Source organism: Bradysia coprophila, unplaced genomic scaffold, assembly GCF_014529535.1.
Source record: "Bradysia coprophila strain Holo2 unplaced genomic scaffold, BU_Bcop_v1 contig_94, whole genome shotgun sequence".
In the NCBI taxonomy this organism is placed as follows: Eukaryota; Metazoa; Arthropoda; class Insecta; order Diptera; family Sciaridae; genus Bradysia; species Bradysia coprophila.
In genome coordinates this window covers 7,893,752-7,918,738 of record NW_023504022.1, presented here as the reverse complement: position 1 = coordinate 7,918,738, position 24,987 = coordinate 7,893,752, and the positions used below count along the sequence as shown (strand labels likewise).

Below are 24,987 nucleotides of genomic sequence, written 5' to 3'. Positions count from 1 at the left end.
ACTCAACTGAATTAGCTCTTCATTTAGAGAAGAAGAAAAAAATTGAATAAAAAAAGAGATTTAAATCAGTCAATTATATTGATTGATAATGGTCATTAATGCGGTAACCAATGAATAATTAGAAAACATAGTAATTTTCAAACAAATATGCTGGTTGGCCTTCAGTAAACCATATTTTTATAATATACGGTTCACTCTTCCATATGCTAGTCACTTAAATGTATTATACATACATACATCAATCCAATGCTCAAGAATTAACTATACCAATATACCAATACCACAATATGTTGTAGAGATGTTACGTAAAATAATAATAAAAAAAAGATGAGTCCCTCAAAGTCACGAAACTTCGGTGAACAATGTTAAAACCACCATTTTGCAAGAACTTCCAGAGCCAGCAGGGTGCATTTTCATTAAGAATGAAAAATGATGAACAATCAATCATTCATCCCTCTTTTATATATGTACGCATTTTGATTTATTTTCATTTCTACAAAATGTTGTTTGTCGCCGAGATGAATTCGAATGAAATTTTTGTGTGTGTACAATAATTTTTAATCTAGAAAAAAATATAATGGTCCCTCCTATTTTAATGCGCTCTTTATCACAGTCTTTCCAATTGTAATGTGTTTTAATTTTTAAAAGAATTTCATAAATAATAATTTATTTTTCATTCTTTCTTCTCCTCTGTTTAATCCTTTTTGTTGCTTCGGTAAACGTATCTAGATGTATGTATAGTGTATACACCATTTATGTATAATAATACATACACAACAGCGTCATCAATCACTTTTTTTCGGTTTTTGAATCATTTGACGAGGGTCGAATATATTTTTCTATTGGGGAGAACTAGATTATTGGGTGGATTTGTATGGAACCAATGAATTTTTAGACTTTATATTCGTAAATGTTACGAAACTGAAACGCCGAGATGTGGTGTAGTGAAGTTGCTTGGCAACAAATTGGTAAGGTTGAGAGTTGTCTGGTATATCTGCTTTTGATATGGATGGAAGGGTCGCTTTGTAACAAAAGAGATATTTCGATTATGTGTGATAAAGTTTGACAACCATTTTGTATTTTTTTTTTGTGATGTATATTTCGGCGGTTTGGCTTGTTATAATAAAACGAGGAGAGATGATGGACTACCAAGTAAAATTTGTAGAGAAGACTTTCATTCTTAGAAACTCGGGACGTTATTTGTCATTATCTATCAACAATACTCTAGAACATCATAACTGACAAAAAATTATTAAACGCATCGTAATGCACAGAAATGCATCGTAACGCACAGAAATGCATCCTAACGCATAGAAGTGCTTCGTAACGCATAGAAATGCATACATTTTCGATTGCGTTGCGTCACTCAGAATCAATTTTTTTTTTGTCAATTATGATGTTCAAAAGTATTGTTAAGTATCGACATTCCTCCAGAAGATCTTAATAATATTTTTTTTACATAAGTCGGGCTAATTGTCATGACTTAAACATAAACTTTTAACGATGTTCTTCTCACGAAAACAATTCATCTTTCTGTAACAGAACTATAAATTTCATTAGCACCAATTACTCTACTAAAAAAAAGTGATTCAAGCCAATAAAGAAATCAATGTCACAAATCCTGTTAGCGTAAATATTTAACAATTTATATAAAAAAACGGATAGTCAATTTAAAACAATGGGAAATTATTTTTTAACAGCCCAAGCTGGATTGGTTTAATGAAAATAAATTTTTCAACAGCGAAAAAAAAACTGTACCACCAAATGTAATCTATATCTCTATATACACACACAGCCTAGTCTAGAGATTGTTTTACACATTTATTCCTGCAATAAATGGCAAATGTGTGCTATATGGATAGTGTGTCTGTACATAAATATATGTTGCTGGGAAAGTTCTATATAAACACTCAATATAATATCCTCTGATAGCCCCAATGCAACAGTGTTCCATCGCTAAAGGTAGTCGAGTCCAGTGTGAAAATTGTATTACACACTATAGACAAAACATTGACCAATGTGGTGTTATGCATGTGTACTATATTTATGGCGATGCGTTTTACTCTCGACTACTTCACCATAAAGTGTGAATAAAATGCTATAAACATAAGAGTCTTTAGGTAGTGGTCCATTCGTTTTGGGGTGCATGTAATGCTTGAAAATAACAAATTGGGGACATTATTTTCAATGATTTTTTTGGTAATTTTTTATTTTTAATTATTTGCGTCAGTCAATTTTTATAAAATTGTTCACTAATTTCATTCACCGATTTTTGCTAAAACTTCTGTCGATGAATAAACTACTGTCAGTAGTTGATAAGAAATTTTGGAGAAATTTTTATTAACTTGCTAGAAATGGTAAACTTTTCGCGATAAATTCTTGTAATCTATTACTTCATTTGATTGCAGTATGGCAGAATATTTGTTAGATTTTTAGATTTGTTAGAAAGATTTTCAATTCATTTGTTTTAAAATATAATTTCTAATATAATAACGCACCAGCCAGAGGACTCATTGTTGTCACTGTTGTCACAGATGATTAATTTCAATATATATTTCCGGACGGCTATTTGCAATTGTCATTGCAGAATTGTGTTCTAGGTTGTTAGTATACTGTGAAGCTAAAAATGGGTGTACTGCTCTATCAAGCTCTATTCAAGCTTTAATGTCATCTGTTATCGACAACGATGACAAAAATTATGGGTGATTTTTGGATTTTGCGGAATTTTATACTAAAATATAAGGTTTAAAAAAATGAAGTAATAGATTTGATTTCAATTTGTTGCAAAAAGTTCGATGAGAAGAAGTCAGAGATTCGACAATAATGTTTGCCAGTCATGAAAAGTCGATAAAAGATCTAGGTAATATTTCCACAAAATGCACGACTATTTGTCTAAATAACTACAGTAAATTATGGTCCCCATGATGTAATATGTTTTACCTATATCTTGTTCTAGCACATCTGGCACATCTATCACATAAGGGCTACAGCAAATAGTTATTTGTTTACCGTGGGGAGAAAATAGAAAACTCCAACAAGAGCGATTTTTGTGGCCAGAGCGGAGCGAGCCAAAGGTGAACACATCGTAAGTATGTGCGAGGTGTGACGTACCGTTTCTCTCCACGAAATAAATAACATCAATGTTGTTAGTTGAAATCAGGTGCATCAAACACCATATAAACACACTTTGCTAGGCTCTCTTCTTGATTTTGTTTCCTGTTAACAGTTTCCTCCCTTTTCCACTAAAACATAAACTATCAGTTGTGTCGTAAGGGTCTGCTCCGTAATTGATATCGACAATCATTCTTATTATGAAAATAAGTACATTTCACAATCGATTCTGGTATTATGACATTGGACAATTGCACTTTTCATTCGGTGTATAATACGTGAAATTTGAATGAATTTTTTCCCCGTGTGTCAATGAATTGGCTAGGCAACCAATTCAGTTTATTTTTTTTAACTATTGTGGCTGTCACTTATACATTCCCACGTATGAAGACCGTCTATTCCATTGTGCATTGAGAGAGGTGTGATTAGTTCGGATAGATTATTTTGTATGAGAGGAATGTAAGCGTTCAATGGGGGAACAGAGCCGAGTCTGATTGCATTGTCTTGTCTTGTCGTTGCAACTAATTTAAAATGTCGGAAAAGTTAAAATCGCTAGACTTGTTTCATCTAATAAATGAAAAATGAATAATTCAATAGGAATTTTACGGTATGGCGAATTATCATTTTTCTTTTGTGCTGTTGACGTATTGAAGACACTCTTTATCGGAAGAGGCATTAGTTGTCAGTTCATAGAAAAAATTTTGATTGTCCGGTAGTTTGGGTTTTATGGGATTTAGGAAATTAATGGAAACATCTGACACATTTATTCATAATCAACCTAGGGACTGGGACATCCGAGATCTGTTTCACATTAAAAATTTAAACTTAGCAATTCCAACGACTTATGTAATTTCATGATTGTTATGAAGTTCAATAATGAATTGATTTTCTAATTCGTTCAATATTTTATCCTCCATGAATGAACCAAGAAATCCACCTCTTAGACCATTATTTCAATAATTTCGTAATTCTTCTAATTCCCTCCCCTCAATTTGAAGTGTACAGGTGAATCTCCAGTGGCGCTGAACGTGAAAGATATTTATTTGTAAGTGATGCTCCTCTTTCATAAAGAAGAATGTGTAGTGTTCTTGTGACCATTCTCTCACTGACTTAATTTAAACAAGCTAATGCTTCCCCTTGCACTGCAACTCTGTAAAATAATGAACATTTCGTCATATTTACGATAACGTTTGCTTCAAGCTTTATCCATTTCTAACGGTCCATCATTTTCACATTTTTTTGGAGCGTTTATGCAGCTATTGCGTTTTGTTATTCCCTTGACTGTAAGTCATGGGTTTTACAACAGAAAATACACCGTTCACTGTGATTAAAAATGTATGGAAATGTGATGAAAAAACGTTAAATGTTAAAATTGTGTGCCCTTTGTTAACACGATAACTGGAGCAAAGTTCAACCGATTTTCAAAACCTTTTTTTTAATCGACGAAGTATTGAAATCCCCAGGTCAAGTTCAAAAATGGGTGGCATCGGTTCAACGATCTGGGAGTAGTTCTCAAAAGAAGCCTTTTCTACTCTTTGTTAAAACGATCTGGAGTAATATTTGATTGTAAACAAAACCGAATAAACAGAACCAAAATTTAAGAGTGTGAAACTCACACGATTTTAAATTTTATTGAAAACATACGTCATTTTTTACTGCGACATTTTATATACAAAGTTTCGAAGATTTTCAGTGAAACTAAACAGAATTAGATCATCAATGAGAGATTTATTAGACCGTTCTTTTTCTAAATGCGTTTGTGTGGCCATCAGCATACAAAATTACATTTCATTGAAATAAATCAATAAATCATTGCCAATACTATTGACAAGCTCAGACAAACAGTCAAGGGATCTGACCCACCCAACAGGTGGGACCTAGTATTGTTAACGGAAAAAAATCAGAAAATTTCCTTCTAAACTTCCTAATGTCATTTCCTCTAGATGTCAAATGTCACGAATGTTCCTCCAAACAATTCGTCATATTTTGAAAATCTACTACTTCAAGTCTTTCCCAGTGTCTTCTGAAGCTTTCCATGGATCACACTAACTTTATCTAAAAACAAAACCCAGACAAAAGGCTACAGCAGAGTCCGAATCCTTATCGTAATCTAAACATTTCAAGGAACATTTTTAGACAGCAAACTGTTCGAACTCATCCTAAACAAAGTGACGACAACTGTAATATTTCAAAAATTTGAATACAAAAACGAAATAAATTCTAATTTGTCATATCATAAAACACTTAATCAATGCCATCAATCTAAGATATCGCTGGTATATATCACTCTGCAAAATACTCCTAGGCCATACAGCACAGCCAAAAAACATCTCTTTCGTTTTAAGAATAAATAAAATAAAATAAAAAAACAATAAAAAGTGATTTTCCAGAGAACAATCGATGCAAACAGTTCTGTTTTAGTAATTTTTTTTTTCCTTCTTCAATCTCAAATGCACAAACTCACATTACAAACTGCCATGGGGTTCACAGAATCTTTTTCAAATTTATGTTCTGCATGGCTCCATATATAAATTTATTGTTATATTGTTTAAAATCATCAGCAGCGCATTTATCCACACCACACCATAAGTATTCTGCGCAAGATTTTTTCTTCTTTTTTTTCTTCATCTTTATGCTTCAGATGGGTTCCGTAATGTCTACACAGAAGAACAAAAGTAACAAGAAATAAATACGCAGATGAGTAGTGTTTTTAAGGTTCAGCGATGCAATTTTTTTCAGCAAAAAAAAGAATTCTTTACAAGTTTGTTGTTGGTCGATAATAGTATAATGTTCATGGTCTTTTTCCATCTATTCAGTTGTCAATTTAGATGAAAAAAAAATCGTGAGTTCTTACTGTTGTCGTTCTGTAAGAATTTGATTGTACTGCACTCGGCCATAAATTTAATTTTGGATCTTTTCTGATCAAAGCGAGAAGCTTATGGTATTTGGTGGGTGATGAAGTGTGTTGTACTTAAGCCAGCCAAGTTTGATGTTATCTTAATTCGATAGAATTTGGCAAAAATTTCGATTTCGTTTTTTGTTTCTATAGAAATTAAATTGTGAACATAAGATCATTCGACGTGTGGTGAGACAAATATCGTCGCTTTTTAATTGGACTTTTCCAATATTTACTGCGAAACCAAATGCAATCGTCCGATCTAATTATACATAGTTTGCAGTCGGACCATTCCACTTGCATTTAAATTAATGTCAATGGAAATCAGAAGGCATCTGGAAATTATTTCATTCTTCTTTTTTGCGCCGCGCAACCGCATAACACAACTCTATTACAAGAAGATGGAAAACAATTGCGCTGCATATCTAAGGTAGTGTAGAAAAAATATGGCATTGAACCCATTCCGAACTCTACGGATCCCTCGAGATATGAAATGGTTATTGCTTTATAACAAAAAGAAAGTCTGAAAGAATTCGTCAACAATCTGACAGTAGCTACGATTAGAAACACTTTACTCACAGTTTCAACAAAAAAAATGAAAAAGACTCTGTGTTTTTATGAAGTTGCAACCGATGACGATGATAGAAATAAGCATTCGCTTCTGCCTAGCAAACTCTTATGCAGCAAAATAAAGCTTTAAACAAATGAAGTACAAGATTTTGTATCAAATATTTCTTTAAACAAAAGGAAAGATAGATCAGGTAATTATATCTCGATATTCTTCCCACTTCTAAAAGATTAACCGATCCCCTGAATGTTCGCAATTTCAAGTTTTTCGAAGATAGCTTTGTTTACAGTGGAAGACAGTAAAATTCAGACATTTTGCTTCAGCTGATTAACTCATACAAACAAACCTGCATCGCATTCACTTGAAATGCGCCGAATCCTGACATTTTGCTAAACCCTAAATGTCAGCCCTTCCAAGTGAGGGCGTTATACGTCTTTATACGATTTTAGCACGATTTTGCCCGTTTTTAAACAATTTGGTTTGTATGAGCGGCTCAGCTGAAAAACAGCTTCATGTCTAAATTTCATTGTCTTCCACTGTGATAAACAATATCAAATTTCATAAATAGGATTCATCAGAGTATGTAAAACAATGACAAAATATCCAATTACGGCGCAATTTCAATATGCACAGTGACTAGTAGATTCATTCAATTATCATCATTATTTCCATTCCTTGAGTACATATGACATTACCAGCAATATAATCCTTGTGGGTCGCACATTAACTTCAGCTGTATGTACGCATTATGATGTTAAATTGCGTAGTTTGATGGTAAAATTGCGTGTTTTGATTCATATAGTTTATAGTACAAAAATTGATAGATTTATAGAAGTCAAAGCTAAATTACAGCGCTATTAGTATGCAATCGATGTCCATGAGTCTTTTTTTGAGCTGTAATTCGTTACCATGCCATTCATTTATTTTAATCAAAATTATCGTCCATCAAAATAACTAATTCAAATTTAACCTTAATAAGTCAAAGAGATTCTAGTAAATACAGCGACAATACAAGTCAGTGATTAGGCGTTTATGGTAACATATATGGCAAACATTCACGGTAATCGGTGCGGTAATTTCGAGGAAAATATTGAAATAAATTTGAAAGTTACGTTAACTTATCAATTCATGCATATGAACAAGCCAGTGGTCAATGGTCATTTGCAAAACACAAAATATAAGAGCAAGATTATGGTTCCATCGATAATACCATGCAGTGCAACTAAGTGAATGTATAAAGCAATATCGATGCACACATTCAATTTTGTGAAGAAAAACACCGTGCTCTGTGTATTAGGTACGCAAGAAGTAATTGTTTGTGAATATCGAACCTCCGACATTTGAAATGTCACATTTCTTCAGTCCTTTTAATGTTTGTGGAATTAAAACATTTCCTGTCTCCTTTTCCACTTAACATTTTGAAATTTTGAGAATTTATCCGGACTGTCGTTGATACCTATGATGAGGAAGAGATCAAAGACGTTCCAAGTGTAACTTTTATCGTTTTGAGCTGTTCCAAGTCAATAGGACGCAAAATATCGCCTGGAGAGGGATTACGACATCAGTTCTTTTTTCTCTATTCAATCAAAACTCTACCGATAGAGAACGATCCACTATCTCATTGAAAGATGTCGCTGCAACAAAACCAATGTCATTAGAAAAATAATTAATTTTTTACTCTACGGATTTTAGTCGAATAAAATGCCATCGTGTAGCACATGACCTGAGGACTCTGGTGGCTTGGCGATAAGAGTCTTAAAGACGGATGTGATGAAACGACAGTAAACGTTTTTTTAAACTTTTTTTCCCAAGCCGATATAAGGCCGATTGAAAAACTGATTACTGTTCCGGAGTCCTGAGATCATGTGATACATGATGGCATTTTACTAAAATCCGTCGAGCAAAAAACTTATTATTTTTCTGATGACATTGGTTTTGTTGCAGCGACATCTTTCAATGAGATAGTAAATCGTTCTCTATCGGTAGAGTTTTGATTAAATAGAGATTGAATAGAGAAAAGAGAACTGATGTCGTAATCCCTCTCCTGAGCGAGTGCACGCTAATTGTTTAAAAAAATGTTCGGTCGATTTTAGCAGCATGAAAATTTTGTAGAAACTATCCCCATAAGAACAGCGAAAAAGGTTATCGCGGTGTCTCGTCTCTACTAAACGCGTAACTTCTACGAATTTTTGTGGAGCTAGAATCGATCGGTAACTTTAAAATTAACAAAAAAAATGTTACTAGTATAGTCCACTCACTCAGACCATATTTTGGGTCATATTGAAATAGAAAAAAGAGATATCGCGAGACAGTCGGTTAATGATGCGATATTTAGCATTATGCTACCGGTTTTCTTCAAACCTACGCATCGTTATCTGTTTTCGATAACTATGTCAACAATATGCGGTAAGCTTTGGATATGATCAGAGCGAGAGTTCCGAAGACCAGTTAATTATAACTTGCCTTTTCATATAAAATTTCGGCATATCCTCCAAGGCAAGTTAAAGTAACTGATCCAAATTACATTTCCTTCTCTCTCATCATAATAGTCTATGGTGTTCTGTTTAGTGAATTCAACCTGTAAAAATGTGTATGAAAATTATCGGTAAACGTTAAATTTACTGGTAAATTTCTTACAAATTTTTTACCACTTGGATTCACCCGATCTGTTAAATAGGAAAATTTCTGCTGAAAATAATGAAGTAAAAGATTTTTCTCTGAAGGAAGGAAGTGTCAGTTGTAGTGACTATATAGAAATTGTTTGTCACTCTTATAAAAATGTTTAATCTGAAGGTCCAAGGGGGTAAAAATTCGCCCGTTGGTCCACTAATCAATTATTGTGGACAATACAAATGAAATATTCCCATGTGTGCTCCTAATATCGAAACACTGAGCCATAAATTAGTTTCAAAACTTTCCATTTGGATTACTAGCTCCAAATAAATTTCTCAAAATTTTGAATTCTGTTTTGTTTCCCTTCAGTGCAAAGATATATTTATCGTTACGTTCGAATCAAAAATGAAATAAGGCAACAGAAAGACGAGAGAAAAAAAAACACACACCAACCAACAGCGAAAATAATTCATGCAAAAACGTTGAATGTGATACAATCTTCTTTTCGTTTTATATTAAATGTACAAACATTAAATGATCTATGGAGCTGCAGCCATTTCTTGAAGTTGCAGCAAAATGCCATGAAACAATAATAAATATATTCATTTCAAAAACAGGCAGTGGCATAGTTCAGATATATTAATTTTTCTGCTTGATTTTTGTTCAAACTTGCTATTATTTCATAAGATATACAACGCTGGGATAAAATTTATTGTTGCTGAATGTATATGAAATGAAGCCTCCAGGTTTTCTTCGTATCTGTAATTTCTCGTTTGTTTTCATATTTTTTTTTATTGTGTGCTGTTTGTTAGGAACAATGTTACTTTTTCCAAACGATAGACGAGAAGGGATGCACAATGCAATTTTATGGTAACCATACTTTCTGGCATTTTAATGCAAAATGATAATTTGATTTCCTTAAAATTCCTGATTAAAAACCATAAACAATTTTTATAACGTTTCCACTATAAGGGATAACATACAACGGATCCAGTTCAGTTGAACTACCTGAACTGGATCCGTTGTATAGTATCCCTTATAGTGGAAACGTTATAAAAATTGTTTATGGTTTTTAATCAACAAGCAAAAGTACAACAAGGTTCAAGTTCGATTTTTATAAATTTTTATTTGGAAGTCTTGCTGCCCTCACAGTTAAATTAGACGTTGATTGCCATTTGCAGGTCCTACAAAACTTTCTACAGGTTAAGCATTAACAGAACTGACAATTTCAATCAAATTTATGCCACTCATTCTTCATGATCGTACTGGTTGCTATACAGTGTATATTGTTAGTGTACACACACGTACGTGTCGCACCATTGTTATCATGTGCTACGCATGGTGGGATGAACATTTTTTTTTAAATTGTCGTTTCGTATAATTCTCAAACTGTAGTTCTCTTATGGACTACGTAGTTGGGGTCTCGTTGGAAAGGTAATTGCGAGTACTACCAGTTTTTTTTTGGTATAGCCGAAAATCCACAGAAACACCAAAAAACTGTTTTTCTTGATTGGTCCTGGCCTGCAACGACACTAAACATTCATGGGAAGTGGCACGATAAATGTACTGTTGAAAAGTAAATTTGAGAGTAGATTGAGAGAACACGGAAAAAATGTGAAAAAACAAATCTGGAGCATGTAAGGCTGCTGACTTACGCTTTCGATATCAGCGAACACAGCCCGATATAAAATAATTCTGTTCAAGCTCTGTTATGTCCGTTTCCTCCAGACGTAAATTTTTGGATCATAGTAACGAGGGGTCCTCTGCGTAGGAGAGAGAGAGAGAGATGGAGAGAGTAAGTTTAAAGACGAATCATTTACAGATTTAATTTGAACGAAGATGCCTCAAACAAAGAATCGTTCAAACTCTATTCCTTAGCTAGCTAAGTTATTGCTAGTGGGACCTATTTTCTTAAAAATATTGCTAGAATTGATTACACTTATAACCTGTGGAGTGGATCAAATACAGTGTCATACAACGTTCTTTATCAGAAGTCCATCATTATCTTAACTCTTCTAACGTTGACAGCTGTCTCTTTCTATCTCTTGTTCTGTATTAGCAGTGAACTTAACTGCTTTTGATAAAACACTCTTCCTATAACAGCGAAACTGTTCTCGTCCGGCTACTATTAGTTCTACAATAGGACCCAAATCCTCTCAAAGTACTATTGAATTCGTTGTTGTTATAAAAAGAATTTTTCGAAGTAGATTTTCAGAAGGAAAAAGATGTTGACGAAGCTGAACATTTAACCGCTAGCCATCTGTCATCGACAGCGACGACAAAAATAAGCTATGAGCAGTGTGAAGAGTTCTCTTTTATGGAAAAACGTAATGTGTGCTTCAACAGATGAAGTAATAGTACATTACTATACCAGTGAATTTGATATCTCGGGCTGAAGCCCTCGGATACTTTTACTCATCGTGATACGAGATATCAAATTATTTCACGTGTAAAGTATGGCGTTTTACTTTACGAGCGAGGGAAAGGGTCTTCACTAGTGAGGGAAAGGCCACATTACCTCACTAGTAAAGTAAAAGATTTTGTATCAAATCGACATAAGTAAATTATGCGACCGAAGATTTTGGGATGTCGATGCCGATACAAAATATTTTGGGACAGTTTTACAAGTTAGGAATCTAGTTTTACCTTATAAAATACCTGTTTCATCTGAGTGTGTTTTTAAGTGCAAAACTTGAATTTTCTTAAGTTAAGTAAACACATGTTTCTGTTTCTTCTTTTATATCCTACGTTGGCTATTGAGCGATTAAGATTCACAGCGAAAATGGGGAATATAATTACCATCTGTTGAACGTGCAAAACACCGTGCAAAAAAAGCTTTTGAAATGGATAGTTGTTAACTGTTTAACTGATTATCATTAGGGGATCGTTCATAAAGTACATCACACATGTGAAAGAGATGCAAGATATGGTTGAAAATGTGATAGAAAGAGACTTACTTTATGAATGATCTTGAGTAGCGAATTTCCTGCATCAATTGAAAACGTAAAGTGATTTTTGAAGAAATTTTGAGAATACAAACCAAACAAACCTCTTACAGCTTAATGCCCACTGTAGCCTTATGTGTTCGCAAGTCAACATCTTACTTAATTTTAAGTTCAAAAGAAAATTCATCGTAGATTAGTCAAATAAGCTATATTTTACGAGCAGTCGTTTATTAATACGACCAACCAATTTAGAAAAATAAAATAATCGGCGATGTCGTCTTCAATATCGTACAACACACCGTTTCGGTGTTCCCCTTTTCTCATTTCTATTTTATAATTAACTGCCGTCGGCTAAAATCGAGGTTGGAATAAGCTTTCCATACATTGTTGAATTCGTATGCTAATTTATAAAACTATTTTGGTTTGTGTTGTTCGTACAGTGGTTTATTGCATTTTAAGTAATACAAAAGGAAAAAAAAACTTTGGTGTTTAATGTAGAATCGATTTTAGTTGAATTAAAAGGTTAAAAATAGAGAAAAAATTTAATTTAAAAAATTCATGATTAGCATGACAAAACACATGGAAATAAAAGATGGAGAATAGTTAAGAAAACTCTAAGTAAAAAATGGAACTCACCCGTGGTAATCGTATGCAAAATTAACGAAATAATTTTGTGTTACACCTTTTAATTGAAACGAAAAATTGTGCAAGAGAAAAGTTCACTTAAATATTTTCCACCTTTTTTTACAACTTTGCTTAAAACCTTTTTTAGTTTAAATTGTTTCAACATCAATATTTTGACTTCATTAGCTGTTTTAGAAACACTTGTTTATTTTGCTATCTCTTTCTGTTTTACTACGAACATAAATCTTTTCCTTTTTTAATTTACTAACCAAAAAAATTTACGATTTTTATCACGTTTTAAAACCTTCGTATACAAAACTTCCTTAAAAATAAACTAACGAAAATGAATGGCTTAAAAATATCCGCAATCGGTCCCGGGTATATCACTTGAATTGCACAAAACTAAAATCTTCTATCAAAAAATCCCAAAATGTCGTAAATTGACGGATGACTGGATGAAACGTGTTAGCGTCTATATGTTGGTATCCCTAAAAAATTGACGTATTTTCTATTATTTTCAATTTTTATTACGTCATCGCTTTGTCAAATTACTGCAATCAATCAAAAAAAAAATGAACAACAACTCTCGCCCACTTATATCGCATATATTTGTCACGCTTTATTTAACTCATGTGTTCTACAAATGTCCAAAAATAAAAACACAAATTAAAAAATCGTTAAAAACCCGCTAAAAATTTCTGATAATATTCGGTTAGCACCTGTTTGGAGGGCGCACTGCGATCCGTATCCGGTGAACTTTTACCGAAAGTATAGACTATATGGAACTACGAATGAAAAAAAAAACAACAACAACAAAAATGTCGGCGATAACAATAAAAGCCGAAGACAGTGACAACGACGACGACGGCGAAAGACGACGCGCGACGTTTTACAGTGTTATCAATGCGAAAATGATCTTCTAACTTACAAATACGCTGACTGACTAACCATACTCAATTTTGTAGTAAGGCAATGAAATGGTATGGATATCATAACAGACGGATACACAAACACGCAACAGCGATGCCCACACTGTACCATATATATACACACGTTGTGTGGATTCGCGATATCAACACAGATACAAACAGCATATTTTAACATACCTTAACATCGTCTCGACACAATGTACAACACACTAGAAATATTTTTGTGTGTGCATGTGTGTACATGTCCCGACGTCGTCATGTGTTTTGTATATGTAACATTTCATCCTGTATATTATACACAAGAACTGTAATGCAGGCATATTCAAACGTTGTCACACGAAGATTCATAATATTTTCTCAAACTTACTCTGTTTTGAATTTTCCCGACGTGCTGAGAGAACGAAAAAAAAAACAACACATACGCATGTGCACTCTGTACAACATTAATTTCATACTCACATGGTATAAGAAGTAAGAAAGAGGAGAAATTCATTTTGTGTTTATAATTTCAAATTGAATATTTCTCTCAAATTTTCTCTTTAACTGTCACCATTTAGTTGTCAAATTGACAGATATAGGTGGGGCCTTATTCGGTACCGACGCCACCTCTTAATTTATTTTCGTAAAACCTTCGTTCTCTCTTCGGTACCCATTCGGATTGAGAGCGTTTTGATATTTTGTTTTCATGCCAGTTAAATCGTTTGTGTATTTGTAGGGATGTCTGAGAAAGAATTTGTGAGATATTTTTGTGCTTTAATTGAAAAATTTGTGTTTTGATCGTACATAAACGGTAAGTCAGCTATAGACTGAATGTTGAAGAATGTCATTTATTGGTAGTGTTTAATGAAATCCAGAATTTTTCGAGAAATTGCGAATTTTTGTTTTTACACTGAGCTAATGTTTTTGTTTGAAATGCAGCATTAAATGACAATGCCGGCACAAATTTTATGCTACCAATAAATTCCTGGTCTTATACACATTGTATTAACCACAAAATACCCAGCCAATTTCACTGAAAAATCAATAAACTCAAACGTAAACATAAATTACGCTGAACATAACCTCAATTTCATTTCATTCAACTGTCACTCTGGATAGAGTGTCAATCATTCACTCACACAACAGTGACTGCTCTGAGATAGACATACAGTAATAACATTGGAAAAGACAGCGCGCGCATAATAACGCCCCATGCATTGGGTGGGGCTTTGTAAACTACACTCAGCCATAGTCATATGCAATACACAATGCGATAGCTCAAGTAATTGACGTCGATTATTTATTAATGCTATGGCGACGAGTTTTAAAATATGCCAAGACGTTTGGTTTTACAACGTTTGGCTTCTATAAATCGTTTTGGTGCATGTCTGATACAATACCAGTCGAGAACCGAATGCTTTCTTAATTTTTTTTTTTCTTTTTTGAATCGTCTGTTAACGTTGTATTTGTTTATGTTGGATATATATTCCTCTTCGTCGTTTTTTTCTTCTTTCTTTTTTAAAGCATTAACACCGCTTCTGAGATATTTTTTGTATTTAAAATAAAGATTCGATTGAATGAGGTATGGAATGTTAAGGATAATCTGATAATATATGCATGAACAGAGGAATGGTTTCTTATTAAGGGAAACATTGATTCAGTCATTCGCGCGATGAGTGAACTTTGTAAAAGCATCTAATATTTCGAAAATTTATTCAACGAATTTTTGAATCCACTAGGGTCTCATGTTACTTTAGTGTTGCATTTTTCAGAACTGCAATAGACCAGTAACCATTTTGATAAAGTATAGTCATCATTTATAAACAGACTCACTTTCACAAGTATCATTATGCAAGTTGGACAAAGTTGACTTATATCACCTCGAATAGATGACTATCATCAAATCTGCATACACACATAGAGTGGGACAAAACATAATTTTCGTCAAGTTGGATTTTCTTGTAAATAAGCGTCGAAAGCGGTGTGATCAAAATTTTATTTGGAAAATTTTATATGACGATTTCAACTTAACAAAAAAAAATTGTTTTCAAGTTGACTTTTCAAACAATGTACATGTCTGAATTGTCAAGATTTTTGTTTCACCCGCCTTCGTAAGTGTCTTAACTCGTTCTTTCAGAACCTTGCTCAAAGTACTATATAATTATCGAGTCTATTAGTTCTTTTGATGTAAGAATTTGAACAGATTGATAGAAAATCTTGTACTTCATTAGTTTTGTCATATATTCTGCTATATAATATCATATCAGCCATCGTAAGTTTTGTCTTCTATGTCGATAACAGATGACAATCGTCCCGTGTATCACCAGTAGCCTTTCCCGGCCAATAACAAGTGCAGTCTGTCTGGACCACCAGCTTAACGTGACTTCCGAACCACTACTAGAAGTATGTAAATAAGGTCTGAGTACGTGTCTAATTGAATTTCGGCTTAATCTAGGGTAGACATATGCAGACAAATTAATCGTATTTGGGTTACGTCATACGAGTCATTCAGTGTAAATAAAGGATCAATGAAATCATACTGATCAAAGTAAGATTTGATCAAAAGAAAGTGAAATTTTAGTCAAGTTTATTGATTTTCAAAAATTTCATAAAACTCTAAGATAAATCTGAAAATTTCTATAAAATAAGCGATTTTTGATTCACGCTTAGTTTAGCTATAGTAAGTTGCTTTTATTGACCCATTCTTGCAACCCTTTTCTTAGACGATCTAATATAACATGAAAATCCAAAGATAATAGAACCTAAATTAAAAAGCGAATAGGGCCTCCATAGACTCATGTATCTTTAAAAATTTTGAGGTCTTTCGAAGACAATTATATAGTTGTTCTATCATCGATTGGTGAAAAGTAAAAACCTTATAACTTAAAACATATATGAAAGAATCTTTTATTCATATATGCTCAAAAACTCGATTAGCCATTAAACCTTACAGTTCATTGATTTAAGGAAGTTGTCAAATGACGATCAGGTGGTCAATTCCGATAACACCATAGTTTTCTCTCGTTATTGATGTGGCAACGTCAGATAGAGACAATTACCGTATGATCGGAATTGTTCATCTGATCGCTATTTGACAACTTCCGACCGGACGAGAAAGGTTCCATCAGTTCGTTTTTTCCAATATTTATTACACGAATTTCACGAATTTCACGAAATTTCACGAATTTCACGAAATTTCACGAAAATTTCACGAAAAATAGGCACTGGTCTGAATTCAGAATCAGTTTCTCTTTGCATGATTTAACAATTTCTGATATTCAGTCTTTGAGAGTTTACAAGAAACAAATTTTCAATCTTTATTTAAATATGCGAAAAAAAAGGCTGCTTACAATGATGCAGCCCGTAAAAAAACGATCTTTTCAAAAATCAAAGGTTACAAAGCATAAAAATCATCTACTCTATCCGGTCCCAAAGTCCCCAAAATACACGCAGCGTTGCCTCTTTGTATCGCAATTGAAATTTTCTGCAATAAATAATCCATTGATCGCGGTTCCCCTGAAGTGGCCTTTATAATTTTTCCTAATTTCTCAATGAATTTCTTTGTTTCAGGTCCCATACAGCCTAAAGTCTCGAAAGCTAGAGGAGTAAACAAATAATTTTCTTTTAAACGCTTATAATGATTGTGTTTAAATCATTAATGAATCTAGCAAGAAACAGCGGTCGATTGCGGATAACGCAGAAAGATTTAAACACAATCATTATAAGCGTTTAAAAGAAAATTATTTGTTTACTCCTCTAGCTTTCGAGACTTTAGGCTGTATGGGACCTGAAACAAAGAAACAAATAGCTTCATATTCGGTCAAACAATCTCTAGATGCAGATGTCAAAAGGATCAGAACTTAAATAACAAAATTCAAATCAAAGCGATTAAAATAAAAGATTTTGCGTCAAACTACTGAAAAAGTTAAGATGAAAAGATGTAGTAGATTCGATAATTATTTTTTGGATATGTGCGTCCACTGAGTTGAATCCATGAAGTAGAATGGTTACGTAACACCATACACTACTTGGATAAGAGATCTTAGCAGTAAATTAATCGAAAATCGCTCGTAAAATTTAAGAATTTAATAAGCGAAGGCCAATTTTCTTCCACTACCAACCAAAGAACATCACAGTCTAATCCTGTCATTTAAGTCGCATTTAGTAGAAGTCTGAGTGTGTCCTTTCATTTGATTTATTACTTACAGGGAGAAAAAAGTGATATTCGACTTGTTTTCTGTTTTGGGAGTTACTGAGGTAATAAGCAGAGTTGTTGAGGTTTGTAAATGATTCCACACAAAAATTTCCTAACAAATGAACATCTAGATTTTTTGTAATATTTCATTCATTGCGATCGCGGGACTAAGCAAAGTTCAGAAAATATAGATCTAGATTGTCATTGTTCAACAACATTCTTGTGGAATTAATTACAAACCACAAAAACTCATAAATTAGAAAACTTTTCACTTTTCTCTCCCTGTAAATTTTGGTATAGTATTAGACAATGTCATCTGGAGATCATCACTTCGTTTTCTCGTCATTGTCGACTTAGCATATCCATCCGTAAAAGGTTAACTTGGAAGTTCAGTTACTGGATTCGTAATTCGTACATTTATCGTAAAAAAAATCCGGTTTCTGTAAATTTACTTTATTCTGCTCCATGCATATCAAAAACTCTATTGCTCAAATCAAAAATTTAATTTGCATTTAATTCAAATAAATTATCGTTTATATCCATAAAAATACGAGATTATTTTTTGATTGACTTCTTCTTGTTTTACATTTTTTTCTACTTCTCTCTCAATATAATATAAATTTATGAAATAAAAATTTCTGTCGAAGCGATATATAGATGTGTGTGAGGCCTATAATACCAATACAAGAAAATGTGCAATTAATTATTGACGCAAATAATTTATTAAATCCGTACGATTTTCAGGATTGAATAGCAACAACAACCCGGCATACCGGTTTCAGTATTTTAATAAATTAATTTTTGTAATGGTCACATCGTCATTATGATGGCAACTAGATACATCCCAAATGGATACTAAATGTCATTAAATTAACTGTTCATTACAACAAAAAAAAATGGTGGAATTAAGTTGCAATTGTAGCGAGCAAGATTGAATGAACGGATAAGAGAAATGTGTGATTATTGAGCCGTTTAGACAAAATCTCGAAAAAGTTTTATTGTTGAATTCTCACATCATAACTCTTTATATGGCACATATAACACTCACATCATTTGCAAGTATTATATTTTTAGTTGATTTCAAGTTATTACTCAGCGACTTGTTGCACATTCTTTTTATGAAGCCATACACCGCTTTTGTCCTAAAGGAGTCTCCGAATGAACATATATCTCCATGTTATACGCAATTATATATATCCTTGTGAACTCATATTATATGTCAATGAAAAGGCTGGTATGGTTTAGTACTTTTATATATCACTTAACCGCCAGTGAAAATGCTATAAAACGAATTTTATGCCCATCGCGTTACAGTCAGATTGATACATCGTAAAAGTCCAAAGATATTTTACTTCATTTTTACGAGGTCGTAAATGTGGCACCTCAAGTGTATTGTAAATATTTTGTTTGTTTTGGACAGCCCGAATAAAAACACGAAAAATGTTGATAGGCGTGTAAACCATATTTTGTGATCTTTTGAATTTCTTTTTTTTTTTGGTTCGGTTGGTTGTTTTTAAATCATGAACTTCGGTTTTACTGACTTGAAGATTTTAAAGATTTCATATTAAGATATTGTTGTAAGGCAAATTAAGTAAAACGATTATATAGTAATATGCTTGCTCAGAGATCAAACGACACTGAAGTGCGACAATAAATCCTAATAAAGTGATACTTAACACTTTATTGGCCATTCATTATCACTTGAGCTTTTGTAGAAATTAATGAAACATCATCAAAGAAAACACAAAATTCTTATACGCAGGCGCAGGGTAATAAGCGCATTAATCGTAGCTGCAGCTTGTCGGTTTTGTCATTTTGTTTCTCAAAATTTCGAATAGTTTTCTTGAGCAAAAAGGATGCTGTTTTCGTCTCACAAGCCAACACTTACTCCTTATTTCGGAAAAAAAATTTGTCGCACAGTCCTCTATGAAATGAATATTTTAATGCAGAAAAGGGACATGTCTCACATTAGCGAAGTATAAGAAAATTAAAATTTTATTTACTTGGCACCGCTTCAAATTGGCTGACAATGTTAAGTAGAAGCCGAGAAGCTTTTTGATAGTTTAGAGCGAAAAACATCGTCATCTTAATTGAAACAAGGCGTAATGAATGAAATTTCATTTTTGTTATAATTCGCTAATCTGAGACATGTCCCTTTTGTACATTTAACTATTATATTATGTCAATCCACGCCCAAATGAACTAATTATACTTTTCTGCTGGTGCAAAATCTAGTACTAATGTATCGCGAATTTGTTCTAGTTTATGCAAAAAAGGATTCTGTCGTTTAATCGAATTCTTAATAATCTTAAAAATCAGAGTTTACAACAAGTTTACATCAGTTGTCATTTGTCTCATACATTTTCTGTCAAAATCTTGCAACGGATTTATTTGAAACATCTTGATCGACCTATTCTTTGTAAATATTATTTCCCCATAATTATAATGAATCCACTCTCATCTAGATTTTGTAGTTCTATTGATTCATATAAAATCTTTTACTTCTTTAGTTTTAACTTTAATTTTGATTGTATAGAGAAGATCGCATTAGAGATAGCTCATCGCCAACAGATGACATTCTCGTTTGTAAAAACGTTTGCGATGCGATGAGTCATCAACTCGATTATGTTCTTTAGTTCAAAACAAATCGAGTAAAAGATTCAATCTGTTGAAAGGGCTTAGGTGTAAAGTTCGACAGACGTTCTAAAACTGTTGTTTTCACCGGCTGACAAAGAAAGACAATGTGTCGTAAAATTGTTACTGGAAGAGTTTCTACTCTTGTATCCCCAGAATTTCTTTTCGATTACATTCAAATCGGTAAATTTATTGCAAAAACTATTATTGCCATAGAATTGCGCCATGAGTGAAACGTATAACTTCCCGGCAAAAACGACTGAATACTGAATTCCAAACATCAGAGCCGATAATTTATTCTCTTTTATTGTCACAGCACCTGTGAAGTTATACGAACATTTTACCGTCACACATCTGACTCAAACTTTTATTAAATTGTTTGCGTATACAACAAAAGACAGAAGACAAATCAATTTAGTGCTAAAAATTTTCTGCATGCTCAAATAAACAATACCCCACCACCCAGCGTATTATAGGATTCTCGATGCATTTTATACATATGGCAGTATAGCGCGATATTACATGCGAAAATATAAATTTTGTTTAATTATTTTTTAAAACTAATATATCAAATAATCAACTCCCCCTAAACAAAAGGTGCATTATTTATATGAAAATACCACTTTGCATGTGTATACACTGTGTGCTCGGTAATTTCTCTCCCGGATTTATTATTTATCGGCCATTAACAGCATCGCTCGTTTATTGAGATAATTAATGGTTATTTTAGGATAAAATGTCGCCGACTAAAATGTTTTATATTTACACATTCTCTCCTCGTGTTATATGTGAAATATATATAATTTTTACGTAAAAATACAACAACATCCACCACGGCAAAAATGTAATAACAATTAAAATTTATTGAATTTATTCATTCTCCATAGACCGGAGAAGAAGTTGAGTTCGTATTATAAATTATATAAAAACAAAAAAAAAAAACTGAACAAGAAATATAATAATAATAATAAAAATTAATAACTAATCGCGTCGCGTCGGCAGCTGCGATCTCTGGGTTAAAATCATTATTTCGAATTTGATATCATAATTTATCTTCGATTGAAAAAATAATCATATTTCTTGAAATATCAATAATTAACGCCAACGTTCCGTCTGTCCAACAAAATTAAAATGATTTTTTTTCCTCGTTTCGCTATAAAAACTGCAAAAAAAACACTAAAACAATTTACATAAATTTGATATAAATTTTGTTGATTTATCCATGCAAATCTAAAAGTTGTTTTCAGTTTAATTTCGTTAATAATTATTATTATAAAAAAACTCCGACTAATGGAAATTGATTTGTTGTTTGATGAGCACAATTGTAATAAATTATTTATTTTTATTATGCGGAGATGGACATTTTTGTTTTCCACCTATGTTCTCGTATGCCCGGTTTGCATGGGAGTATATTTGTAAATAAAAACCAAATTTTTTTTAGATAAATCATTACATAATCTAACAATTAAATTTTAATGATAATTGAGTAACGTTACTAAAACATGATTAGAATCTTGTGTACGTACATGCATTAGTAAAGATTGGGTAAACCACTGGATATTGGAGGACGCCAGCTGAGTTCACCCTTTTTTTGAGAATTGAGAATTTTTTTCTAAACTTCAATTTATTTTACGTAACAGGGTATAAAAAGTTGAGAAGTAGAGTTTTAGTGTGTTTGTTGATTCGAGACGAAGCCCGACTTTACATTCTTTTGAAACCTAAACCAATTTTCTTGTTTTTCCTCCCTAAGCCATTTTAGACCCTAGGGAAAACAAAAGCATATAAAATACATGACAGTGCCTAAAATTCTAAAATCAGCTGCTAAAACCCCTAGGCTGTAAACTTTGTGGAGGTCACGCAGATACAGATACGCGGGTGACACACCACAGTTGATGATAAAATGGCCGATTTCATGCAAAAATTCATCTTCTGTGATGACTCTTGTCGCCTTGATGATGTGGTGAATTTTTTTTACATGTAAAATCATCAGAAGTGGTGTGTTCCCGCGTATGTAATAAAATGGCGATCTGTGTGACCTCTTCAAGTTTACAACCTTGGCTAAGACCAGCGTTTAAAATGTCAAATGTCAGTGGTTTGCGTGATTTGTTTCTGGCTTTCTTATTCATACCCACATACATAGAGGTAGACTACCTAGAGGAATTATGACCCGAAAATCATTGAAAAATTATATCACCCACACCACTAACACGAAAACGTCAACTTTGCTTTATTTTGACGTTATGGGGCCCTTTTATTTTTGACACTAAGAGTCCCTTTTTACTGTCTGTACACGAAGCTGTCACACACACATTTCAATATATGATTTTTCATTTTAATTTGTCAGTTTGTTCTATTGAGAGGTCCACATATGATAAGAACAGACGAATTGAATTAATGACATTTTAAACAATGGGAAACGTCAGTATTATCGAAAAACTAAAATTTCTCAGATTTAGAATGTTTTATAATCAGTCAAAAAACCTTTAAAGAGTAAATGTGACGCAAGTCCGTTATCTTACTTACAAATTAACTGATATCGCTGAGGGTGACGCATAGTGCGCCGTACGCAAAAATTTTATCAACAAAAAATTGACACAAAAAATTTGTGAAAGAAAATTTTACAAAAATAAATTGCGATCATGACTTATAGGCCATTAGGAAGTTGAAGTTCGCAAGATTCTATATCTGAATTAAGAGGACAGCTTTAACAACATTTCATCGAGGAGCTACCACAACAGATTTCTAACATCCACCTTAGTTATGTGGAGTTCAGAAAAATAATCTTGCCCCATGAGAATAACCGAATCTGATTATCTATCAAAATGTTTTATTTATATACGAGGAATAATTGGTGGATTTCAAGCGAAAGTTTAAAAAATAATTTACGTTGACATTTCAATAAATTCATAAAAATTTTGACAGCCGCGAACAAATTTGTTGTTTATTTTTTAACTTTTCTATTGATATCTTGACAGGTATAATTTTTGAAGCCTGGAAACAAAATCTAATTTTGTTAATTATCCGCTAATTTATAAATAATGATTCTCTATTTATACCCTAAAATCAAATCATTGGATCATACGTTCATAACGCATTTCGTTTGTTCATAACGCATTTCATTGAATACGGAATTTTATTTTCGCAACAAGTGAAGAAAAGTAGGACTTTCCGTTGCCTTTATTGCGAAAAAGTTGTTTCTGCAACTGCGCTGCGAAAACTGAACTTTTTCGGTGGCGATCGAAGGGTCTTTTTTCTCTAGTTTTCTATGTTTTTCTTTAATGAAATTTCATGTATGCTTTTCGTCACTAGTGGTGAAATGGATTTACTTTTCACCACTCCTTCTGAATATCTGAATCATTAACAGTAAATAAAAATTTTGCCCTGACCAAATTCGAACCACCGACACCAAAACTCAATGCTTATCGAGCAACACCTCTAACCATTCGGCTACTGAGATATATAATCGCAGTGAACCAATTTTTGAAGCGTACATAAATGCATTCTACTTGATCGTTCATACAATATTTCGTTGATACAGTAGCATGTATGTTAAAGGTAGAGAGTTAGTTTTGAATTTCAAAAGTTCATTTTTCGCAGCTTGTTGCAAAAGCGGTAGTTTTTGTCACACGATGTGGTTGTCAAACTGGCTTCGCTCGTTTGATAATATCACATCTAGTGACAAAAACTACCACCTTTCGCAACTAGTTGCATAAATAACTAATGCAACTCGATGATGAATTATTCTTTAGGCACACGATGTGTATTATCACACTCGGCCTACGAACTCTTCACATCTGGTGCGCTAAAAAAGCATTTATCACTCGGTTGTATAAATAACTATTTCTATTTCTTACCTTAGTGCTTGCACCGCATTAGCCAGAACTCATCGATTATTGGCTTCCCCTTGGCATCGTCTCGATAACAAATGACATATCTGACTGCCACTTGCATGGATAATGTTACCATGTTTATTGATAGGGAAACACTAACATCAAAAAGACAGTTTCTTTCCAATTGATTTGCATTTAACTAATTAAGTTAAAATGTTTGCAGCATTTCGAGACATGCCGGTCTATTTCGTACAGTCCACATTTCGATTTTAGCAATTATATCAATATCATCGCTAGACCATCACTCACCACTTAATGCCTAAAATGTTGAAAATTGTCTTGAATTTCTTATATCATAGTTAATGAGCATGGTCCAATTAAATTGCTTCATCGACTATAAACCTAATACAATACGTAAGTCATGCCACACCGTCGAAATGTATAGCATTCATATAAAATGTGACTATATCCAGCGAAAAAAAAGATCCAGATAATTTACTTTAAAGTGCCGCCATTAACATTAACAATTCCAATTTAAAATAAAAATTCTTTTACATTATACACAAATTCAAGTTGATTATTTTCCATCCTCACAAAAAGCATAAATCCTTAAAAAATATAGAAAATCAATAGAAATGGCTTCATCACCCTCTCTAGATGTAC

At 33.0% G+C, this 24,987-nt stretch overlaps 2 protein-coding genes across 5 annotated transcripts in view; one reads left to right on the top strand and one right to left on the bottom strand.

Moving 5' to 3' along the window:
• The window catches only part of LOC119085243 (protein tiptop), a 243,043-nt gene extending 229,320 nt beyond the window's left edge, over positions 1–13,723 (bottom strand). Inside the window, exons 1-2 of one of the 4 annotated variants that reach the window (XM_037195568.1) lie at positions 13,310–13,723; positions 12,770–13,245 (exon numbers count right to left, since the gene is read on the bottom strand). The gene's annotated coding sequence lies outside the window, so the exon portion shown is untranslated. Of the gene's footprint in view, positions 1–12,769 lie in introns of all 4 variants that reach the window. The other 3 variants (XM_037195567.1, XM_037195569.1, XM_037195566.1) reach the window with 3 other exon arrangements.
• A 598-nt stretch (positions 13,724–14,321) lies between these two features.
• LOC119085236 (zinc finger protein 99) overlaps positions 14,322–24,987 on the top strand; it is a 52,085-nt gene continuing 41,419 nt past the window's right edge. The window contains exon 1 of the mRNA XM_037195549.1: positions 14,322–14,476. The gene's annotated coding sequence lies outside the window, so the exon portion shown is untranslated. The remainder of the gene's footprint in view (positions 14,477–24,987) is intronic.